Genomic DNA, 8,795 nt, shown 5'->3' with positions numbered 1-8,795 from the left:
TGAACTTGGGCGACAGGTGCCCTCATTACGTGGGCGGGGACCTCTTTCTAGCAAGCAGGGGCTGGAGGCATTAGCCAAGCCGGACACTGTCGAGGAAGGCCAGGATCCTTTGAGACCGGTAACCTCTACCTCCACCCAGAAATTTGTTTTGCAGCCAGCAGCCACGCGTCTTTCATCCCGAGGACTCTTCCCAATCCTCCCACCCCCTGGCCAAAACAGCTGTTTGTTGAGCTCTTCCCCAGGTGCAGGTACTGTGGGGTGGGTAGCTGCTATATCACCTGTCCTCCATCCCGTCCCTCCCTGCGACCCTGGGCTGACTTTCTCTTTACAAGCCAGGCGGGCTGGCAGGAGCGGCAGGGGACCCCTGGAGCCATTGAGTGGCAGGCAGGTTAGGGGCATGGCCAAGGGAACAAGCAGGGCCTTCCCAGCTGGGGTAGGACCTCTGGGAGCTTCCTCCAAGAGGGGCTGGCAGGACTCAGGATCGTCTTGCCCTTACCCCACCCTGAAGATTACCAACTTTCAAGGTCTGAGCAAAGATGAGGTAAACTTTACTTCAGGCAGGAAATTGCCAACCTGGCAGTTGCATAAAGGCAGGGTCGGTTTTTTCCCCCAGCGGATGCAAGGCAGGGTCTGACCACCAGAGGGCAGCAGTGACCGCCCGTGGAAACCCCAAGAGCCAGAGCTGGGAAGAGCAGGCAAGTGAAAGCTGTTTCAGTTTGTTGGTGGCATCAGCTGGGTCAAGCACCCTCAGAAAAATTTACAGCAACTCATTCATTTTTTTTTTTTTTCAATACAAGTTTATTGAGGGGAATTGTGTTACCACCTGTAAGGAGCTCAGAGGAGGTTGAGAGCTGGCTGGTACATGAACTAAGCTTGGCAGTGTTGGGAGGGCAGGCCAGATGGGTACCCAGCCTGGGCAGATACACGGTGGCTGGAAAACCTCAGCAGGTTTGGCAGTGGCTGGGGAGTGAGGATGGAGGCCAGACGCTGTTGTCAAGGTTACCAGGGTGAGCCCACAGAGGGCCTAGCTGTCAGGCTCAAGCAGGGGGCGCTGGACAGAAGGCTCCTGAACTGGCCCAGCCAAAGCTGGACACTCAGGCTCTCTTCAGAGGAGCTATGACTGGCTGGTGAGGCAGCCTGAAGTTGGCAGAACAGACCGGGTCCAGACACATGTCAGAAAGGCCCACAGGAGGCAGGGGAGGATGGAAGGAGGTTTTGAAGGAAGGAGAACCACATATCTTTGCAACCTTCTCATCTCAGGCCTGCTGCAGCAGTGACCCTAAAGCAAGGACCCTAAGTGTAGGGAGGAGGGCCTGGGAGAGTCAGAGGGGGGGGAATGCTCTTTCATCTGGGAGCGGCTGGGGGAGCATTCCCGTAGAAAGGTCACCCCACTCTTAGCAAACAGGCCTGTGGGAGGGCTCCCGACTGTCCTCAAAATCCTCACTCCTCAGTTTCCACTTTCCATCTGAGAAACGGGGCTGCAATTTTAACTTATGACAGAACACACAACGTACACAAGACTGAGAGGAAGGGGAGAGGAAGGGAGAGTCTGTCCAGCCCCGTCTGGGTCCAGGCAGAACAGCTGACACTGGCCCCAGCCCGCCTGCCTGCCCGCCCGCCCGCCCACCCACCCCTGCCTGGCCAAGAGGCTGGCAGAACCCAGCCCCAGCCAGCATGGAGCATGTTTGATTTGGACCCAGCTCCAGGGTGGTGTAGGGGCTGGATCTGAAGCTAAAAATACCCAGCAGCCAGGCCAGCTGTGCAGGCTTCCTCCGAGGTGGCAGGGCCAGGGCAGGCCAGCTGAGCTGGGCACTCGCACAAGCCGGGGGGCCCTGCTTCCTTACCTGGGAGATGTTCTGGGGACCCATGTCATTCTTCTCTTATTCACCAGGAATTCCTGGAGAGGTGTAGGAAGACAAGAAAGATACTTTTAACTGGTCCTTGCCACAGACTCCATCCAAGGGGAGCTGGACAGGTGGCACCTGTGGGGCGAACTCACTCGGCCAGCACAGGGCAGGATGGTTACTGACGTGCCCATGGGGCCTACTTCCCTGGTGCCTCAGAAAATCCAGAGGGGCCATCCACTCCACCTGAGGCTGAAAACATGGAGCCCTCACAGACACAACTATTCTCTGAGGTCCCAGAGACGGGCGGTGGCCCGGGGTGCCCTGGAGAGTCACTGCCATACCAAATGCCCCCCAGAAAACCTCCCGAGACTCAGAAGCGGCTCAAAGGGTTACCCGCCCACTTCCTCCTCCTGGCTCACTGGGGGAGACCCCTGGTCCCCGCGGAGCAGGGACCTGCCAAGGGCACAGGCCAGCTGGAGGCAGCAGCGGACCCAGATGGCCTTGAAATGGGACTCTCTCCACAGTCCACGCGGTCGCCTCCACCCAGAGGGTCCAAACGGTCAGAGTCCACTCGGGGCTCCCAGCAGTGGGGCCGGGAGTAAGGCAGGTCTGGCGGCCTCCCGGCCTCCGCCGCCAGCGGCCGCCCTTTGCCCCCTGGGTGACCGGGGACGGGCCGTCCTCTGGGCGCGGAGCAATGACAGGAGGCGCTGGGGGTGGGGGGGGGCGGGAACACAGAAAGCGTGCAATGGCCGAGGAGAAATGGAAGCAGGGGGAAGGTGTCCGGGAGAGGATCCTTCCGGGTCATGGGGACACCTCTCCCTTCCAAGAATCACACCCAGACCACAGGTTAGCGCCTAATTGCTCCCTAATTGGTCCCAGGGCGGGAGTGGAAGAACTGGCTGTGGCCCTCCCTCGGGGGAGGGTTCAAACCCATAAACAATCCGAGGCCTCACAGGTGAAGACCCCACACCGGAGCGCCCCTGGGGGAGGACTGAGAGTGGAGTGGACTCCTCAGGGACGGAGCTGGGCTGAATGGAAACCAGAGGTCCGAGGGAGGGAAGAGGTCCGTCTGCTTTCACCAAGAGCCCGGGGAGAGCCGGGTGCAGGCGGGTGGGGTGCACCCCTGCCCGGGGCGGAGGACCAGACGGACCGGACCGGCGAATCCGGGGCCGGAGAGGCACGGGGGCCAGAGGGAGCCGAGTGCACCGCGCGGATTGCTTTCCACCAGACTGCTCTCCCGGCTCCCAGAGTGATGCCAGCAGACAGCTGGCACAGGAGGGAGCCCAAAATAACCCAGACAGCTGGGGCAAGGGGGTGCCGCGGACACAGGCGCTGGCTGTTAGTCAAGACACCTGGAAGCCCGTCCTGGCTGCCTGCGGTGACCTCCTGACCTTGGGTAACTTATACTCCAGTGGGGGGTTGTGGGACGACCCTCCTCCCCCCAAGTCACGAATGGCCATAGAGCAGGGGGGCAGGCCGCCCTCCGGACTCAAACCCCAGGAGGAGGAAGGACACGGCTCCCCGCCCTCCCCGCAGGAGCCTCCCGTCCGCCCGGAGGCTGGGCCACGTGCTCGGGGTGGCCGGTGGGGGAGGAGCTGGAAGGCAGCCAGCCTCCACTCCCTACGGCCTCCACTCCCTCCGGCCACATCGGAATGGAGGCCGACCAGTGTGAGGCCTCCAAGCTGGGCCGGCCCCCGCCATCGCACTTAATCCTCCCAACACCCCTTTCGGCACACATCGCTGTCGCTTTCCCGGGAGACGCGCCCAAGGTCACCAGCTCCGGGGAGAGCCAGGCCCGCAGCTGCCTGACTTAGGGCCTCCCTCCAGGAAGCACGAGAAGCGCAGGACAAAAACCTCCGGTCCAGCCCGACAGGCACCCCCAGACCTCAGACCAGCCGGCCCGCACGCCGAGGGGTGGGTGGTGTGAGAGTGGGCAGGGCTGACCTGACACAGAAGCCAAGCAGGGAGCCAAACGGGGGAGGAGGGGTGGGCAGGCAGTTCCCTCCCGGGCACCTGGGCCCAAATGGTTCATCAAAGCCATCCCCTTCCAGAGACCACCTGGGGGAGGCGCCGGGATCAAGGGCCACGCCGCCTCCAGCTGTGGGGCCTCCCGGAGACAAAGCAAATGGGCACGGAGCTCGTGTAGGGAGAATCGGGAAGAGCTGCCGGTGTTGCGAGGCCAGCGCCTCTATGCCAAGCACCGGGGCCTCATCCTCACAACACCCCAGGTGTTACCTGGCCCCAAAAGCTCTCCAAGTGTGTCCCCACCTGGTGGAGTCGGCACCAGCCCGGGACTTGTTAGAAATGCACGTTTGGGACCCACCGACTGGATCGGAAACTCGAGGACAGGCCCAGAGTCCGTGCCGCTGTGGGACCGGGCGGTGAGCCGGTTCCAGAATCGCCGACCTACCCCCACTTCGCAGATGGGCCCAGAGACGGCGCAGCCCGCGCGAGGCAAGAGGTGAACAGCTGGCCAGCTGGTGGGACGCTAGGCACGGGGCTGGCTCGGGTGTTGGGTTGCAAAGGAGATCGTGGGAATTCCCAAGAAGCAGAAGAGGCAAGCAATCTCTTCCAGGAAGCCGTCCAGGCCTCGGGTCCTGTGCTTCCCCTCCCTGGCAGCCAGGCACGGCAGGAGGAGAGGCCAGCTCAGAGTCACCCCACTCTGCCCCGGCTGGGGGGGGCAGGAAGGAAGGGACCCGGCAGGGCGGGGCTTCCTGGCAGCCGAGGAGTGTTTCAGAGGCACCCAGGGCCCTTCCCCCAGCACAAACACCGCGGGGAAACCCTGGCCGGGCCGCCTCCCCAGTGCTACTAAATACGGCAGAGAATTGCCAGCTCCGAACTCCTGACAACAGGAGCTCGACAGGCGGGGATGGATGGGCCCGGCAGGCCGCCCATTTCTCTCTCTCTCTCTCTCTCTCTCACACACACACACACACACACACACACACACACACACACGCCTACACATCTGTGCGGGGGAGGGGCTGCGGAACCAGCCTGGCCGGTTTGAGGGGTCCGCCCTCCCAGGGCTCCAGGCCAGAGACCCCAGATCTTCCCCTGCAGGCTGGGAAAGGGCTCACACCTACCTCAGGAGAGCACTGTCAGGGCCACACTGGGCCCGCTCCTGCTGCCCAGAGGAGGACGGTCCGTTCTGGGAGCACCGCGTCTCTGGCCAAGAGCCTGGGGGGTGGGAGAAGCCGGAGTGTTTGTTAGGGAACTGACGGCCACAACCTAGACAGGACCTCCTGAGCGACAGGGGATCCTTACACATGTACCCCCTCTCCCCCCTTCCTAGCCGCCGGGCGGCCTTACTCCGGAATGGTTAAGGGTGTGTGTGTGTGGGGGGATGGGGAATGTGTGGCTGAGTCACCCGGTTCAGCCCGGGGCGACCAGCAGCAGGAGGCGACTCATCTGCATTTCCAAAGGCCCGCCCCGGCCACATCCCCTCCCCCACCCCAGGGTCGGAGCTGTTTACCCAGGAGCCCTGCGCCTGGGGGGGACCCCGGGGAGAGCCAGCTCAGCTTTCCCAGGCCTCACCCCCCTTCCTCCCCCCGGCCTCAGCCTCCGCAGCGCGGGTGGGAGGGCGTGCCCTGCGCGCCCAGATCCGGCCTCGGTGGCTTCCACGAGGGCCCCTCGCCAAAGGGGGCCCCTGCGCCTCGGGCTCCACCATCCAAGGGCGCCTTGCGAGCCGGGCCCGGGCGCCGAGGCCCTGGGGTGCAGCCCGGGGTCCGGGGGCGGCCTCGAGGCCCCGATCCGGCTCCGTGGCCCTTTGCTACTGGCTCCCGCGCGGGCGGGAGGGAGGGGAGCTAGGCCTCCCGCTGCCCGCGGGGGCTCCCCGGCCCGGGTGCGGGGTGCGAGCCAGCTGCGCGGCCCGAGCTGGACGTCGAGGCCTCCCGGCCAGGGGCGGCCACCGAGGCGGAGGCCTGGAGCGTGGGCGGCGGCGCGCCGGGCCCCTCTCCCCCCTCCCTCCCCACCCCTCCCTCCTCTCCCCCGCCCGGCGCGCAGCGGCCGCCTCCGCCCCGGCCGCGGGCGGCGCGCGAAATGGCGCCGGGCTGCGCGCCGCGCCCCGCGGAGGCGAGAGCCGGAGCCCCGGCGCGCGACGCCCCCGGGCCCGGGGGACCCCCAACACGGCCTCCGCGTCCTTCGGGGTCTGGCCCTGCCCGAGGACCCCCACCTCCCCGGGCGCGCAACGGCCACGGGAGGAGGAAGGACGAGCAGAGCGGCCGCCATGAGCCGCCAGGCGCGGCTCAGAACCTGAAAATAAACTCGTGTCGGAGGGAGGGAGGGAGGGAGAGAGGGAGGAGGGGCGGCGGCCCAGGCTGCAGGCGGCGAGGCGCTGCGTCATGGTGCCAACATGGACGCCGGCCTTTGTCCTCTGGCTGAGCGAGCGCAGGCGCGCCCAGGGCGCGGGGGCCGGCTTCGGGGTGCCAGACCCCCCCCCCCAGCCCGAAGGGGAGAGGGTCCCTGGGCCTGGCGGGGACGTCTCCTCGTCTTCGGAGGGACCCCCATCTCCAAAGCACTTCCACCTCTCCTCCCCACCGAGGCTCCGGTCCAGGAAAACGCGGGGCCGCATGGGTGCCCGAGGCCGCCGGGGAGCCGCCTCCGGGCGGAAGGGGCGCGGGGCCCGCAGAGCCCTCCCCGGCCCCCCAACCCCACCCGGGCCCGGCTGTCAAACACAAAAAGCGCCACACACCCTCTCCCCTCGGCTCCCCCACATTCGCAGCCTTTGGCCTGCTCCGAAAAACACATTTCCTCGAAGGGGCAAAAGGCACCTTTTTTTTTTTTTTTTTAATAACTTACCCGTTCAGCCCGGTGCCATGGAGTCTGGAAAGCAAGCTGGGCGGGCGGAGGGTTGGGAGATTTGTTACTGGGGAAGAAATATGTCTATCTGTGGGAGACTGTTGGGGACCTTGGGGGAAATGGTGGTGCCTTTCGTTGTTGTTACCTTTCTGTCAGTTAACTCTCAGGGCCTGTTCTGCTCCTTCCACTGCGGTGACCTTCCCAGGGCTGGGTTGGCAGAAGGCGGCTTCGCTGAGGGCTGTTTACTGCTCTGGCTGTGGCCATGGTGGGACCGTCATTAAGAGACAAAAGGCGAAAACACACAATCAAATCAAACAAAAGGCAAAGAGACACGCGGCCGTCCCAACCTCCATAGCAAATACCCACGAGTTAAACGTTGGTGTTTGGCTCGCACCAGCCAGGACTTGCTTTCCAGTTTTAATCTAGTTTCCTGTGACGGCTTTTCGTCTCTCTACACAAAGAGGTCTTCCCTTTCTCTCGCCCACCCCTCCATCCAGACCAGAAAGAAAAAGAAAAAAAAGAAACAGGGAAAAAAAACAAACCCAGAGCTGTTTTCCTCCAAACAGATCGATTTTCAGAGAGAGTGTCCATGTTACTGGGAAGAAAGCTGACTGGCATTTATGGCTATAAACAGTTCCAAACGCTTCAAAAGCTAAAGCCTTAGCTTGATAAAAAGCAACATCGTCTAAAAGCATTCTTAGCTGGCTTATTGTTAGACAAGAGCGACAAAGACAGACATGCAGACGAAGGCTCAGAAAATTAAGGATATCTCAGCAACATGAACATGAAAACTGCACTGCGTAAGGCATAAGGACAGAATGGACTGGGTACTTACAATGTAAAAGGTTTTTTAAAAAAACTTAAAAAAAGAGTAACAACTGTTTACAGTTATTTTGTTGCTGCCATTTCGCTAGTTCTAAAACTATTACATTTAAAACATTACCTTGTTAAAAAAAAAAGAGAGAGAAAGGAGTTAATAAGATGGCCAGGTTTAAGTGTTTAATAGAGGAAACTATATATATATAAATATATATATATTTAAAAATTTATTGTTCAGTTAAGAGAATACAGATTAAGACAGCTCCAAGCTCCCCCCACCCACCCACCCAAGAAGAAAAAAAAAGAGGAAAAGAAATTAAATATGTCATTTACTTAGTTTTTTTTGGAATTCAAAACTGTTAACTGCTGACATTAATGGTGTGCTATGACCTAGTTACACAAGACAAAGATGGATTCCAAGTCATAAAGGAAAAATCCAGATCTTTTTAAAAAACGTCTTCTCCAATTCTTCCAACTGTGAGAGTCCTTTTAGCCTTGTTGACCAATGCTACACACAACACTGTGAGGCGTCCTGCCTGGACGGTGGAAGTCAAAAGGAAAAGCGTCTCCCCCATTTGCAACAAAGGAAAAACCCACTTGGCCATTTAATTCCATTGCAGAAAAATGGCTCCCCTCATCTGTTGGCCTCTCCTTGGTGTCTGATGAAGGATGTTTGGAGATCAGCGTCTAAGAACTCGAGCCCGATGGAAGCCGCGCGCCCATTGGCTGCCGCGCCCCGCCGCCCTGCTCCAGCCAATTACCTCCCCACGGCCCGATTACGAACCCCGAAAAGAGCCCCAACATGAGATACACCCCCGCCGGGCCCCGGCGGGGCGGCTCCGGGCCCCGGCCCGCCCGACCGGGGAGGCCGCGGGGGCCGCGAACGCGCCCTCGCCCAGCCCGGGAGCCGCGGCGCCGGACTCACAAGATGGAAGCCGCGCGCTGATTGGCCGCCGCCTCTCCCGGACCTTTAATAAAGAAAGGGGAAGGAAGAGAGAAATGCAAAAAAAGGGGGGACTCTCTCCGCTCGCTGGCGGCTGGGAGGAGGAGGAGGAGGAAGAAGAAGAAGGGGGTGGAGTGGAGGGGGAGAGAGAGAGAAGAGAAGCATGTGTTCTGGACAATTACAGGGCTCTCTGGCTCTCCAAAAATAAAAAACAAGAGCAAAAAAAAAAAGCTTGTATCAGCCAGGTCCAGGCGAAGGGCTGCATCCTCCCAGGCAGGCACGGGAATGCTAATTTGGTGAAAATCCCGGTTTCCCCTCCCTGAGCGCCGCTCCGGGAGGGGGGAGGGGGGTCGCCGGGCCGAAGAGGAAGCCGCCCGGAGCGGAGA

General features: G+C 61.2%; 1 long non-coding RNA gene across 5 annotated transcripts; it reads right to left on the bottom strand.

Annotated features, from left to right (window-relative positions):
- Positions 1 to 527: 527 nt before the first annotated feature.
- On the bottom strand, positions 528 to 8,244 carry LOC118725311. Of its 5 annotated transcripts, none has more exons than XR_006742369.1 (4): positions 7,800 to 8,244; positions 6,793 to 6,897; positions 4,934 to 5,027; positions 528 to 1,897 (listed from the first exon to the last, which is right to left on the bottom strand). It is a non-coding gene; the product is annotated as an uncharacterized LOC118725311 (long non-coding RNA). The 5 variants fall into 5 exon arrangements; XR_006742371.1 differs by having other exon boundaries at positions 8,064 to 8,244; XR_006742370.1 differs by lacking the exon at positions 7,800 to 8,244 and adding an exon at positions 6,648 to 6,683 and having other exon boundaries at positions 6,793 to 7,791.
- Between the last annotated feature and the right edge of the window lie 551 nt (positions 8,245 to 8,795).

The sequence above is a fragment of the Pipistrellus kuhlii genome, unplaced genomic scaffold, assembly GCF_014108245.1.
Source record: "Pipistrellus kuhlii isolate mPipKuh1 unplaced genomic scaffold, mPipKuh1.p scaffold_m20_p_20, whole genome shotgun sequence".
Classification (NCBI taxonomy): domain Eukaryota; kingdom Metazoa; phylum Chordata; class Mammalia; order Chiroptera; family Vespertilionidae; genus Pipistrellus; species Pipistrellus kuhlii.
The sequence above is the reverse complement of the archived record's forward strand: the minus strand, read 5'-3'. Positions and strand labels throughout refer to the sequence as shown.